This window comes from Bos mutus, chromosome 12 (genome assembly GCF_027580195.1).
Source record: "Bos mutus isolate GX-2022 chromosome 12, NWIPB_WYAK_1.1, whole genome shotgun sequence".
NCBI lineage: Eukaryota > Metazoa > Chordata > Mammalia > Artiodactyla > Bovidae > Bos > Bos mutus.
In genome coordinates this window covers 15027834-15042797 of record NC_091628.1, presented here as the reverse complement: position 1 = coordinate 15042797, position 14964 = coordinate 15027834, and the positions used below count along the sequence as shown (strand labels likewise).

General features: G+C 46.9%; 1 non-coding gene across 1 annotated transcript; it reads right to left on the bottom strand.

Annotated features, from left to right (window-relative positions):
* Positions 1-4094: 4094 nt before the first annotated feature.
* TRNAG-GCC (transfer RNA glycine (anticodon GCC)) lies at positions 4095-4167 on the bottom strand. The gene has a single exon. It is a non-coding gene; the product is annotated as a tRNA-Gly (tRNA).
* Positions 4168-14964: the final 10797 nt, after the last annotated feature.

Below are 14964 nucleotides of genomic sequence, written 5' to 3'. Positions count from 1 at the left end.
TGGCTGTATAACTTTGTGGATACACTAAAACCCACAAATGTAAAGGCTGGTTTTTATGGTATATGAATTATATATCAATTAAAGAAGAAAACAGAAAAGAATTAAGCCAGAGATAAAATTCTGTTGGCAAAATGAGCACTTTTAATTCCTTTTACTTGAGCTACTCATTTATTCAGCAAATATTTGTGGGCATCTATTATGGCCCAGTACTTTGGCCACCTCATGCAAAGAGTTGACTCATTGGAAAAGACTCTGATGCTGGGAAGGATTGGGGGCAGGAGGAAAAGGGGACGACAGAGGATGAGATGGCTGGATGGCATCACCGACTTGATGGATGTGAGTTTGAATGAACTCCGGGAGTTGGTGATGGACAGGGAGGCCTGGCGTGCTGCAATTCATGGGGTTGCAAAGAGTCAGACAAGACTGAGCGACTGAACTAATTATGGCCCAGCACCCATTTAGATTTACATGTTAGTTGTGGAAGCTTCCAAACACACAAACACATGAACAGGGTTAGAAGTCTGGGTTTAATTCTAAATGTGATGGGAAACTTCTGGAGGCTTACACACAGAGTGGGTTCCACCCCCCAGGATGAGACTTTCTGGATTTGAGGGGCTTCGAGAATCTTCTGGCCAGTTTCTCTGTTTGTGGTCAACATCAACCATACCTTTATGGAAAGATGAGAAATGTTTAACAGGTCTTTGAAATGGCTTATATCACCTCATTTTCAGAACCGGGCAACTTTGTCATAAAGTGTCCTTGTGGACCAACCTGGATCGCATTATACTTTGTTTTCAGCCCATTTGCCTGTGAGCCAAACTGCAAAGTTTGGAGGCACAGTCGTCAAGACTACCCTCACTGTGGACACTGTCGTCAGGTTTGGGGCCTTGCCAAAACCACTCTCAGGTTTGATGATGTGCTAGAAGGACCCACGGAACTCAGGGAAAGCTGCAGCACTCACAGTTGTGCTGTGTTACAGGAAAAGGGGACAGACTGAAATCAGCCAACGGGAGAGACAGGGCAGTCTGGGCCAGCTTTCTGGTGTCCTCTCTCCCCATGGAGTCAGGATGGACTGCGTCCTCCCCCAAGTACTGATGTGTGACTCTATGCATGGAATATTGCCAATCAGGGGTGCTCACCTCAGTTTTTGTTGGGGCTTCATTATATAGACATGATGGATGGGTTGATCTCCCATGTGGTTAAACTCACTCTCTAGGCTCCTTGATAACATGTGACCCAAAGCCCCCGTCCTAAATCCCATGGTTGGGCTTTCTGGCTCGGCCAACTCCCTAAAGCCATCAGGTGTGGCCCGCCCTTGCCCTAAACAAAGACCCTCTTATCAGGTCCCTCCGTCCTAAGTCGCTTCAGTCATGTCCGACTCTTTGCGACTCTATGGACTGTAGCCTGCCAGGCTCCTCTGTCCATGGGATTCTCAAGGCAAGAATGCTGGAGTGGATTGCCATTTCTTTCTCCAGGGGATCTTCCAACCTCTGGGATTGAACACGCATCTTTTACATCTCCTGCAGTGGCAGGCAGCTTCTTTACCACTAGCTCCACCTCGAGACAAAGATTGCTTTCCAGAAGTCAAGGGCAAAGGTCAGGTATCTCTTTTGTTGTTATTCAGTCGTTCAGTTGGGTCCAACTCTTGGCAACCCCATGGACTGTGGCACTCCAGGCTTCCCTGTCCTTCACTATCTCCTGGAGTTTGCTCAAACTCATGTCCACTGAGTCAATCTTTCCTAGCATCAGGGTCTTTTCCAGTGAGTTTGACTCTTCGAATCAGGTGGCCAAAGTATTGGAGCTTCAGCATCACTCCTGCCATGAATATTCAGGGCTGATTTCCTTTCAGAAATCTCTTTGGGCAAGGCCAAATTCTTTACTATGAACCATTTTTTTCCTAGTTTTCTCCTCAATGGAAATGGAGGAGACAGGATTGGTTATGGCCATAAACTGTTTGCCAAAATGTAGGTAAGTGATCAGGGCACCAGCTCATGATAACTCTGCTTTCTCTATCTTTTTTCACAATTTCCTAAGGGTAATTTTCCTATGCTCAGAAGGTAAAGAAACTGCCTGCAATGTGGAAGACCTGGGTTCAATCCCTGGGTTGGGAAGATCCCCCGGAGAAGAAAGGGCATGGCAACCCACTCCAGTATTCTTGGCTGGAGAATTCCATGGACAGAGGAGCCTGGCGGGCTGCAGTCCACAGGGTTGCAGAGTTGGACACGACTGAGCAACTAACATGAGGGGAAATTCCACACCAAGAGGTGAGGAGGGGCTTTGGGGAGTAGCAGGTTTTCTCTGAGGCATACATTGTTTGTCTGGCCGCCTCACCTCATGCTCTGATCTTAAAATGAAAACAATGCCCCCTTGGGGAGTGTCTGATGCTGGGCGTTTCTGTCTCATCAGAACCACAGTGAGTCTGAGGGGTGTCACCTGCATTAGAATTTCCACTGGAAGCTCAAAAGCAAAACTGCATTCTCGTGCAGAAAATGGAGGTCTGTTAGGGTTCTGTCTGGAGCCTGCAGTGTCTGACAGTGGAGCTGGGGTGCTCACCTGGCTATTATCAAGGGACCCCACCCCCTCCCTTCAGTGGGTTTGAGCTATGTTTGCCCAACACCTAGAGCAGTCTGGTGGCATCATTGCCTTTGACCCTGACTCACTCACGTATAAACTTAAGTGAAATGGAGTATTTCCTGCCATATCAATAAACAAGGATGTCACAGTCATTAGGGATACCGGCCCTCCAAATGTGGATTTCTGAGCCTAGGAAGAACAATGTCTGTTATCTGGCAGCCACTGCACTGCTGCCACTCCCTACCATGAGCGATGAAGTAAGGATGTGAAAAATCAAATTGCAGGATGATTGCAGTAAGCCAAGATTTTTGTGCCGTCCCATACACAGAAAAGCGCTAAATTCCTTGAGATATCTGGTTTTCCTTCATTAATAATAATCTTCCGATGTTCAGACTACCTGCCCCTGGCTGCAAACTTGTGTATAATCTGACTCCTCCCACCCCCAACCCCATCCCCAGACTAGTTCTCCCAGGATCACTTGAGATGCTGTCTCCCAGGCTTGAAGTCCTAAAAATTCTCACCGAAAAGAACATAACTGTCAGCTTCCGGGTTGTGACTATTTTTTTTTTTTTAAGTTGACACTTCGAACGTCTATTTGCCAAAGGCAGAGAGCTCCATCATTTATTTCTTGCCTCTGGGTAACTCTGTTCGGTGCTGTTTTCCATTCTAGGCTCAGTACAGAAGTTTGGGGCTGCAGGGAGGGTTCAGAGGAAGGCAGGAGATTTCATAAGCATCAGTGTGTTCATTGAGTCTGAGGTGGGCACAGTGAAGCTGCCAGTTATCAGAAGCTGGAGTAATTTTCCATCACCGGGGCTCATTAATGTCCTGGGATTGGAGTTAATGGATTCAGGGGCATTGAAGAGAGTGGCGCATTAAGGGGAGTGAAGCAGGAATAATCAGAATTTGGCAACAGCTCAGCGGTGAGGTGTGAAGGGCAGGGGTGATTTGCTGACAACCCTAAGATGATAAGCATCCCAGGAGAGACCGAGAAGTGGGGCAGAGAGAATGAGATTTGTCTCCTCTCACAAATTTGAGGCACTGCGGGGACGTCTGAATGGAAGAAACAGCTCAGGCAAGTCAGGTTGGAACACCTATGAAAGCAGACACCTCGGGGGGCAATTATCGTGGTCAGGCAAACAGGAGGCTAGGAGGCTTTCTAATGAATGGTGCCTGGCTGTTGCAAGCAGCGGTGTGGTGGAGCGTGTGTGTGTGTGCTGGGGAAGAAGTGAGAGATGCTGTCGTGTATCTGGAGATATGTACACTTTTGTACATCAACCTCTAGCCTGCAGGGACACATTGCTCAAGAGCACCAAGGGAGCCCCGCACAGCTCACAGGGCCTCCAGTCCCACTGCAGTCATCGTAAACTCTGGTAGCTTTCTGGCAGATGGCAGTAAAGGGTCTTGAGAAAGGTGTGAATTTTCCAATTTGAGCAAAGGTACTATGTATGCTTCCAGGGGCTCTGGGGTGTTTGTCAGCCTTCTTTTTTTCTGACTGCACCAAGTGGCTTGTGGGATCTTTGTTCCCTGACCAGGGTTCAAACCCATGCCCCCTGCGTTGGCAGCACAGAGTCTTAACCACTCGACCACCAGGGAAGTCCCCCCACCCTTTTTTATTCTTTGTGACCCCATGGACTGTAGCCCATCAGGCTCCTCCATCCATGGGATTCTCTAGGCAAGAATCCTGGAGTGGGTTGCCACTTCCTTCTCCAGGGGATCTTCCTCACCCAGAGATTGAACCCATGTCTCTTGCATTGCCTGCATTGGCAGGCAGATTCTTTACCACTGGTGCCATGTGGGAAGCCTTTTTAAATTAAAATAAATAAAGCCTGCAGAATTTCTAATCCCTTCTGATCTTGTTACATGATGTGAAGAATCAAAGACCCTGAACTACTATTTTATAAAGTGGGCACTGTAATGTTGGCATGGTGTTTCTTGTACATGTTTTGTGTGTGATTGTGGGACATGCTGGAAAGTTGAGTTGGTACAGATTTCATGGAAAACTTTTTAGCATGCAATACACATCAAGAGTCATAAATATGTTTCTTCCTTTTATCTGCTTATTATACTTTTAGAAGATCCCCTGGAGAAGGAAATGGCAACGCACTCCAGTACTCTTACCTGGAGAATCCCATGGAGGGAGGAGCCTGGTAGGCTACAGTCTATGGGGTCGCAAAGAGTTGGACATGACTTCACTTTCACTTTCACTTTTCACTTTCATACTTTTAGAAATCTACATCCAGGGAAGAATCAGAGAAGAGCAAAGATACAGACTGGTGAACAAGGATGCTTTTTTTTTCCTTATAGCATCATCTATCATTAAAAAAAATACTTGAAACAATAAAAAAAAGTCCTGTAATAGAATGAATGAACAAATGGTATGCCCATCTGGTGCAATATTGTACAGCTGATTATTTACAGCCAATATTATCTAATGACATGGAAAGAAGCAGAATCCCAAACTCTATGTATACTTTGAGTCCAACTTTGTCTAGAAGGCAATACACACATACCTAAAAACAGGAAGGAAATACCAAACATTAACAGAGGCTATTTCTGGATGGCACAGTTACATTTAATTTTTTTCCTTTTATTTATTTCAATTCCCCAAATTGTTTTTGAAATGCATATATGATTGCTTTCGTAGTCAGGAGCTTTTCCCCAAAGTAATACCATACAGTTTGGGAGTCTGGGTTGAGTGCCATGAGATACCCCATGGTAAGCTCTCACCAACCCCCAGCACAAGGGCATTTCAGAGCCATCCAACACTTTGTGGGTCTCTACTTGGTGCTCTTACCCTTTAGACGGGGGTCCTGGGCTGCCCCTGCAGTGGGCAATGCTGGCATTGAGGGACAAGGCTTCAAGCCCACTAAGGACCCCTTCGGGCTCTCATCCAGGCTGACGTGGGTGGTCCACCTTCTCATCAGAAAACGAAATCTGAATGCCCAGGGTCTTATGCGGGAAATGCCATTTTAGCTGCAAGTGCCTTCCCTGGGCCTGCCAAGCAGGCGATGCAAGAGTTCTGTGGGTGGGGAAGGGTTCGCTCTGTGGGTGGGGAAGATCCCCTGAAGTAGGAAATGGCAATCCACTCCAGTTTTCTTGCCTGGAAAATTCCTTGGACAGAGGAACTTGGCAGGATACGTCCATGGGGTCGCACTTGACATTCTTTTAGGAAACCAGGATTGAACCATTCACTGACAGCTTTTTGCAAGCACTGAAAGATTTTAAAGCACAAACCTAGATCTCATTAGTCTTCTCCATCTGGTAACTTTCCTCCTGACAGAGTGCTCCCTTTCCTTACTGCTCTTTTGCAAATGAAAATCAGAGTGGCTTAAAAAAAATTATTTTCAGGTGGATTTTTGATCCATTGCGTGTAGAAATCCCTGAGATACTTATCAAAATGAAATTCTATATCAAGAATCGCAAAAATTGGAATTCTTATTTGAGGGTTAGCAGAAAAAAATGGGTAATTTCACAAGGTAGGGAGAGGCCAATGTCAGATAGAACAAATTAAAATAGCAAAAAGAGAAAATTGAATTCATTTCTATTAGGCTCAATAATCATGAAAGCATAATAACTTGGATATTTAGAGTGAGCTCTCTATCTTTTAAACATGCTCTTTTTTTTTAATGGATTAAAAAAAAATTATTTATTCAGTTGTGCCAGGCGTTAGTTGTGGATCTAAGCCGTGATTCCCGCTCTGGATCTTCCGTCTTTGTTGTGGCACGCAGGATCTTTCATTGCGGCAGGCGAACTCTTAGCTGTGGCCTGTGCGTTCTAGTTCCCCAACCAGGGATAGAACCCAGGCCCCCTGTACTGGTAGCTTAGAGTCTTAGCTACTGGATCACCAGGGAAGTCCCTTAAACATGATCTTTTGAGGGAACAAAACATTGACATGTATATGTAGAAAGTCATTCGGCTTCCAAGAAAGTTAGACCCCAAAAGTTCGTAACTCTCCAGTCTCCAAGGACTCTTGTCCTCAGGCTGAGACCCCAAAGAGCAGAGACCTAGAGGAAGGGGAACGTAGCGCGTGTGACTATAGCTCTCATCTCAGGTAAACAACTGTTAACATTCAAATGTTCTGCAGCTTCCTGTGTGTATGCAATTATTTCAAAATAGAAAGTTAAAAGAAATTAAGTGAGAACGAGAAACATTAGAAGCCTAAGGAGTGTAGCTTCATTATAGTAACTTTTGCCACCATCCCTAGGAATATGACATAAAGGTAAAGTTAGATGCTGGTAAGTGGAGGGTAACTGGCTTGGGGGTAAGGGGTACACAGGATGCAGGGAGACTAGAAGAAACGAGTTAGGGTCCCACTGTTCCACCACCACTACAGGACAGAGGGGCAGGAGTTGAATTTCTGTGAAAATTTTGGGAAAAGTGTTAGTCTCTAGTCATATCTGACTCTCTGCGACCCCATGGACTGTAGCCATCCAGGCTTCTCTGTCCATGGGATTCTCTAGGTAAGAATATTGGAGTGGTTTGCCATTTCCTTCTCCAAGGAACCTTCCCGACCCAGGGATGGAACCTGGGCCTTCTTCATTAAGGGCAGTTTCTTTACCATCTGAGCTACCAGGGAAGCCCTGGTATTATGGGATGGAATATTATGGGAGGGGGGTATGTGAGTGTTTTGGGGGGAGGGGTAATGCTAGAGTTGGTTGTGTGGGTTTTGGGTTTGGTTTGGTTTTGGTTGGGTTGTTTACATTTAGATGACTGGGTGCAGACACGCGTCTCTGGCATTGCTGTTGAATTCCAGTGTAGACACACAAGGTCTTCTGTCCTTTTCTCACCACCAGCTGCTAGCTTGTTCCACCCAGGGCTGAGTTAGGTCAAACAAGTTCAACAATTCCTGGAGATGTTCTGAGGGATCAAGTGTGCAGCCAATGTAAGATTCTTTTTTCAGTTGGTGTCATGGATTCATTCTCCAACTTCTGCTTGAGCCACAAGCCACTGGTGGATAAAATGATCTCAGTGACTGGATGTGGTGCCCACGGGGTGCTCTTCCTTCACTGGTTCTGTTCGCCCTGGAAGCTGAAGCTAGACCCAACCTTTTCTGGCAAGATCCCCAACTGGCCTATATTTTTAAAAAGCCAGCAGGTCTGGTCAGAAAACCTTGGCTGCTTCCATGACACTTTTTCAGCACAGAAACTGGTTCCATGCACTTAGCGGTTGCCCAGCACACAGCTCTGAATGGAGCTCTTCCCCAGTCCTTCCCACTGGCAGCCGGAGCTCGCATTCCTTTTCTGGCAAGGATGCCCTGCACGACTGCCTGTACCCAGAGAGCTGGCTCCGCTCCCTAGCAATTCCACAAGGCTCCCGCTCTGTGATGGTAAACATGGAGCAGCCTAAACTTTCCCAAAGCGCTGGGATCGAAAACAGAAAGTACCTGGGGCCCCGATGACAAGCAACAGAGTCCCCCCTGCCGCTCAGCAGAGAGCTTTTAGAATGTAGAATAAATCTGGCACTGAAGGTTTGGTCACAGTGATTGCTTCAATTTGGGGCACGGATATTTCAAATTTCTTCTCAAGGCTTGGGCAACTGCATAAGCTTTCTTTATTTTGTCATCTGTAATCATAGGCAAACAGCTAGTTTTATAGAGGAGTAAAGCTGGGCAGCGAATCAAACAGCCCTGGTGCACAGCTTCAACTTGACATAGACTTGGAACTGATTTTATTGCCAATGTGTGATATCTGGGGGAAATTCTGTATTTTCTTCAACTTACAATTCTTTATCTGAAAACCGATAGAAAATGCAGTGCCTGTGTGATAAGGTCAGTGAAAGAATAAGCAAATAAACGAATACAAAGGCACCCACTAAGCACTCCAAAATCTTCCTCCTACCTTCTCTCCTGCTCTCCATCCCCTTTTTCCATCTCTAGAGTGGTAATTTTCAAACTAGTTTAATGTCTGGAACTTCCTTTTTTTTTTTTTTTGGCTTCCCTGCGCTGCATGCAGGATCTTAGTTACCCAACCAGGATGGAACCTGTGGCCCCTGCAGCGGGCATGTGAAGTCCTAACCACTGGACTGCCAGGGGGTTCCCATGTCTGGAACTTTAAAAGCATTTAAATGTATATGTATGTAGAAGCCAGGCATAGAAAATAGATAAAACCCCCAAGCTGCTACAGAAGTACCTGACTGGTCCTGTCTTTCCTCAGAAGTTTCTTGCAATTTAATCCTTGGGGATGGCCTTTCTCCTTTACTGGGAGACCCAGGGGGGAGTTGTTATTCAGTCACTAAGTTATGTCCGACTCTTTGTGACTCCGTGATCTGCAGCACACCAGGTTTCCCTGTCCTTCACCATCTCCTGGAGTTTGCTAAAACTCATGTCCATTGAGTTGGTGATGGCATCCAACCATCTCATCCACTGTCACCCCCTTCTCCTCTTGCTCTCAATCTTTCCCAGCATCAGAGTCTTTTCCAGTGAGTTGGTTCTTCCCATTAGGTGGCCAAAGTATTGGAACTTCAGCTTCAGCATCAGTCCTTCCAAAGAATATCCAGGATTGATTTTCTTTAGGATTGACTGGTTTGATCTCCTTGCTGTCCCAGGGACTCTCAAGAGTCTTCTCCAACACCACAGTTCAAAAGCATCAATTCTTTAGTGCTCAGTCTTCTTTATGGTCCAACTCTCATATCCCTACATGCCTACTGGAAAACTATAGCTTTGACTATACAGATGTATGTCAGCAAAGTGATGTCTCTGCTTTTTAATATGCTGTCTAGGTTTGTCACAGCTTTTCTTCCAAGAAGCAAGAGTCTTTTAATTTCGCAGTTGCAGTCACCATCCACAGTGACTTTGGAGCCCAAGAAAATAAAGTCTGTCCTTGTTTCCATTACAGGGACAGAGTCGGATCACTGGTCCCTGCGATGCCCACCCTGCCTCCCCTGACCCTTTCTACAGTCTCCTCCCCTTCCTTAGATTCAGGCATCTGAAAACTTCCTAGGGAGGGCTCCATTGTGTTCTGGGTTAAAATTCATGCATTTGGGGTTTGAATTCTTTCCGCTTTGGTGTTTGCTCTGATGAACTCTCTATCTGGAGAGGAGGCACCGCTGGCTGACCAAGGGCATTCAGCAAGGCCGAGACTTTATTGGTTCAGCTGCAGGGAGAGCTGTGTGAGCTCCAGTTTAGTGCCCAGGTAGCAGAAAGCAAGGAGGTGCTCAGTGAGCACAACTCTTTACTTGGGTTTGAGTGTTTATCTGATTTGTCGTTTGCCATTTGCACACATGCTCAGTCGTGTTAGATCTTCACGACTCCATAGACTGTAACCCACCAGGTTCCTCTGTCCATGGGATTCCCCAGGCAAGAATACTAGAGTGGGTTGCCATTTCCTTCTCCAGCGGATCTTCCCCCCCCCCAAGGGATGGAACCCACATCTCTGGCATCGCCTGTACTGGCAGGTAAATTCTTTACCACTGGCGCCACCTGGGAAGTCAGTACCCGAACTGTATTGGCACCTAGAAAGGGCTGATGGAATTAGGCCCGCTGGTGCAAGATGGGGGCATTAAAGGGTAACTCACAAAACGCTTGGCTGTGACCTGGGGACCTGAGCTCCTGTAGGACCTGCTCTGATGGGTGTGTTTGCGTCCTAAGAGTGAGGTGGTCTCGGCAGGAGACCTGCTTCAGGGGGCCCGCAGCTAAGCAGGTCCCCGCCCACCCAGAGCCCGGAAGTCCTGGTGGGTGCCCCGCCCCATCCCACCCCAGGACCGTGCCCTGTCCCCGCCTCCTTCTCCTATTGGCTCAGGATTTCTTTTCCTGCAGGACCAACCCGGGCCTTTGGAGAAGTGTCCAGGGGCTGGGAAAAGAGCTTCTCCCCTTTATGTGGCTCCGATCATAGATCGCTTGGTCTGAAGGGTGAGGACTGCCTGGAGTCCTGCCCTCAGCCGGGAGTCGGAAAGTACAGTAGTGCTTTCAAGATCTCTGTCATCGGTAAACAGAGCCTTTAAACTCTGGGTCTGGCGTGTTCTTTCTTCTGCTGGGCCGCCTGTGGTTGCCATGGATATGGCTTTGTCTCCGGAGGCCTATAACCAAGGAGGATTTAAATCCTCGTGGGTCAATATTTCCATAAAACCCCCAAAAAAAGGAAAAAGGAAAACTTTCTTGAACAGCTCTAACATACCCTTAAAGCATATGACCAAAAGAACAACAAAACCATCAGGCTTTCCAGAACCCATAGGGACACACATTTAAAAAAACTACTCCAGATTATGAAGATGAAGCCCACTTAATGTCTCTCTGACTGCAACAAGTGAAAATGATGGTATTTCCCAGTAGGTGTTTTGGACAATATAAAGCTACTTTTTTTTTTTTTTTTTTTAATGCTAGTGCTTATATTTCAGAATGCCTCTAGAGTTGCCTTTTTTACAATGTGCCATATTCCAGCAATAAATGAACCTGTGTTTCAGGCCAACAGTAGTTGTTTCTGTCTGACACGGGAGGTTCAGTGACACTGGGGGATGACTATGGAACATGGGTAGATTGAAAAGGCTTAAAAAAAAAAAAAAGGGTGGGGAGAAGAAGAAGAAAGACTGTGTCCTGCTCCGTAACTAAAGAACTCTGGAGTCTTTGAAAACACAGGCAGTGTTCTCCTGGGATTCCTCATAAGTTACTTGGGAGAAAGCTGCTGTCGCCTGGTGAAACGGAGGTCAGGGAGCTGGGGAGCAGCCACAGTCCCGCCATGCCTTGGTTCTTTGCTCAAGAGCCTCATCCTTTTTAATGGGCCGCTCTTTGTGTATGTTTCTTTGTGTCTCCAGGGACCTCACTGCTTCGGCCAGGGAAGCAAGCTGTGGACTTTGGGCTGAGGACCTCGGCGGAGGTGCCCACAGCTGGAAAAGAGCTGTTTCCATAGCAGCATCCTCGCCAGCAGCACTCAGCTGCCCCCTACTCCTCATGGTAGCAACTCAGGGTCTTATCATCCGTCCCACTTGCTGCCCTGTTTATTGTCTTGGGGAGCAAGACACTTCCAATAAAGAAGTTGTGTCTGGGTTGCAATTACCCAGCGACCCTTTTTTTTTTTTTTTACTGAATTGGGGCAAAAAGTGACGTTCATTTCCTTTCCATGTACTTGGGTTTTCCCATGTTGGTACTTCGTAATATCCACAGTCTCCTTGCTTGCCTGCCTTAGGCGTTCTCCCCAAACCTTGCCCGTGCCGGTCACCTGGCAACCGTTGGGACTTCTCTAGTGAAGGTTAGGACCCTCTTGCTCTGACTCCGAGTGCCTGGATTGGAAAGGCCTTGATGATGATTAGGAACAGAGAGGGCAGTGCAACGGCTGGCAGGCTGCCACCAGGGTCAGTGGTGGCTTGTCTGGAGGGGGAGCTCAGGCTTGAAACTGCCTCTGGTAGGTCCTGGGAGAAATGGTTTACTCCCAGGCCAGCTTGCTCCCATCCAGTCACCAACTGCCTGGGAGGCGGTGGTGGGGTGCCTTGGTCGTGGGCCAGTGAACAAAGATTCAGCTTTTTGGCTTGATGAGGTCAGTTATGGGGTGGGTCTGGGAGCCCTAAGAAAACTCCGGGGTGATAGGAGGAGTCCCTGGATAAACAGCTGCTAGGTTCTCTGAACCACTGTATAGACCCTCAGAGGACGTTTGACCCCATGCATGCTGAGTCCTAACTTTTTGCAGCACTATGGACTGTAGCCCATTAGGCTCCTCTGTTCTTGGGATTTTCCAGGCAAGAATACTGGAGCGGGTTGTCATTTCCTTCTCCAGGGGATCTTCCCAACCCAGGGATCGAACCTGCATCTTCCTCATTGCAGGCGGATTCTTTACCACCGAGCCACTGGGGAAGACTTTGACCCCTATGGCTTCCATAAAGTTCCTCCAGGGCCACCACCAGCAGGGAGCAATTTCATGAAAAAGCTGGGCTACCCTGGTCCTGACTTGACACCAAGCTGAGAAAGATCATTTGATCTGGACTAAAAGGAGTTGCCTGATGTTCCGAAGTTCATGAATGGGATAGAGAGATGCTTGTGATTTGGATTTGAGGAAGATTCCAAAAAGACCCGGGAAGGTTATGAAGTTTTATGTGACATGCTATCTGTACCCGTACTGAAAACATCACGCAGAAGAAAAGGAAGAGGCAGCTACAAGAACTGATGTGCTGATGAGGGGAGGCTGTTAGAGCTCTGATTTCAGATGAGCACAAACAAAAGATGGAAGGAGGGGGATGTAATGAAGGGTGTCACAAAAGAATAGCAGGAATCTGTATATTAGTGTCAGGAAAAGCTGAAGTCCAGAATATGCTAAGACTTGTGAATAGCAGCTGACATGAGGATAATGCTCCATAGTTTGCAAAGCATTTTCATGTAAATGATCACATGGATCCTCACAATAATCCTTGGGGGATGGGGTGGGTAAGAATTATTATTCTCAGAGCATGTGGGGGACGTCTCGGAGGCGAAGCTGGGATTTGAGCCCAGATCATTTCAGGCCAAATGCTGGGTCTTTCCATGACTCCACATCTCTTTCTGTGACACTGCTCAAAAATATATTTAGAGAAAGATGGGGCAGGGCCACGCTTAGGGAGCCACTGTACCACAGGCGGGTGATAGAAAGCAAGACCAGCAGGTTCTTCAATGCATCATAAAGCAAAACCATCTTTAAAGGCTGGAAAAAATGTCTCAAGGCGGATGAGACCTTCCAGGGGGCTGAGTTCTCCAAGCCTCAGGTCTGAATGTTGTAGATGTGTGTGTGCTGTGTGTGCTCCATCGTGTCTGACTCTTTGCAACCCTGTGGACTGTAGCCCACCAGGCTCCTCTGTCCATGGGATTTCCCAAGCAAGAATACTGGAGTGGGTTGCTATTTCCTTCTCCAGGGGATCTTCCTGACCCAGGGATCAGACCCAGGTCTACCACATTGCAGGCAGATTCTTTACTACTGAACCTCCGGGGATCCCAGACAATGTAGATGGCTGTTTCCCAAAGGGACCTGAATTTCTCCTGCATGACACTCACTCCAGAAATAACCTGTTCAGTGTTCCCTGCTAGACTTAGCTTCTCTAAGGCAGGGACCATGGTCATCCTGTCCATCATGTTGTGGCCATCGACTGTTCAGGCACTGAATGAGCAACTGATCACAGACCTGTGAGCAGTCATTTCTGGGAAATTATGGGAGGTGTGCCACAGAGAGAGGTGGAAGTCATTGTGATTTACAAAAATGAGAAAAGGCAGGTTCTAGAGTCTACTTACCAATTAGCTGACATTAATCTCGAGGTATTTACACTCATGTCAAAGATAAAACTGAGGTCCAAAGGCATAAAGCGAGTCCTGTGAGCCCATCTCACTCAGCCCAGAGACCTGATCAGGAAGCATCTGTTTTGGGTTGCTCAAGACTGAGGTCTTGAGGGGCCATCTGATCCACAATGTGTCATAAATGCAGAAAAACAAGATTTTGAGGCAAGAATAGTCTTTTTTTTAAGCATTAGATCTTGCTTTTACAGTGAATTGTTCTGTTACGTATTTAGTCTTAGAAGAGGAAGTTTCACTTTCTGCTTGTGCTGGAAGATACATATTTTGGAGAAGTTCGAAGTGGATACATTTAATACCAAAGTTCAATGAAGCTTTCAATTGTCAACCCATCTCATCATCACCATAGTTACCACACATCAAAGTGTAAACACAGGCAGAGACCTCTCTAAAGGACTTTGAGATCGTGAGGGACTGGATTCAATTGAAATAGATTTTCAGACATTTCTTAAGCTCCTCTCTTCTTGGGAAGGACATTGATTAAGGGTGGACCTCCCATTTCCTCTTTTCCTGACTCCAGGCCCACCTTTCCAACTCTGCTGCTGCTGCTGCTAATTCGCTTCAGTTGTGTCCAACTCTGTGTGACCCCATGGACTCAGCCTACCAGGCTCCTCCATCCATGGGATTTTCCAGGCAACAGTACTGGAGTGGGGTGCCATTGCCTTCTCCGCTAAAGATACTAATCTTCCTCAAAGGTGTAGTTCTGGGCCATCGGTCTTGAGGGGCCATCTGATCCACAATGTGTCATAAATGCAGAAAAACAAGATTTTGAGGCAAGAATAGTCTCTTTTTAGGCATTATATCTTGCTTTTACAGTGAATTGTTCTGTTAAGTATTTAGTCTTAGAAGAGGAAGTTTCACTTTCTGCTTGTGCTTTCCAACTCTATGTGTGGACTTTTAAGGGCTAAAAGGAGTCTGAGCTAACCCCATCTCATGGCCTCCTCCTTATTCATGTCACTGAAGCCAACAAGGGTCTTCTGTCTGCCCCTCTAAACACCAAGCGTGTTCCCACCCCAAGGCACTGGCATCTGCTGTCCCTTCTTCCAGAATTCTTCCCCAGGTCCTTATCCCCATGACCAGCTTGCTATCATTCAAGCCTGAGCTCTATCAGTCTCCTTGGGGAGAGGCCAGCCTGACCCACTCCCCATTGTATT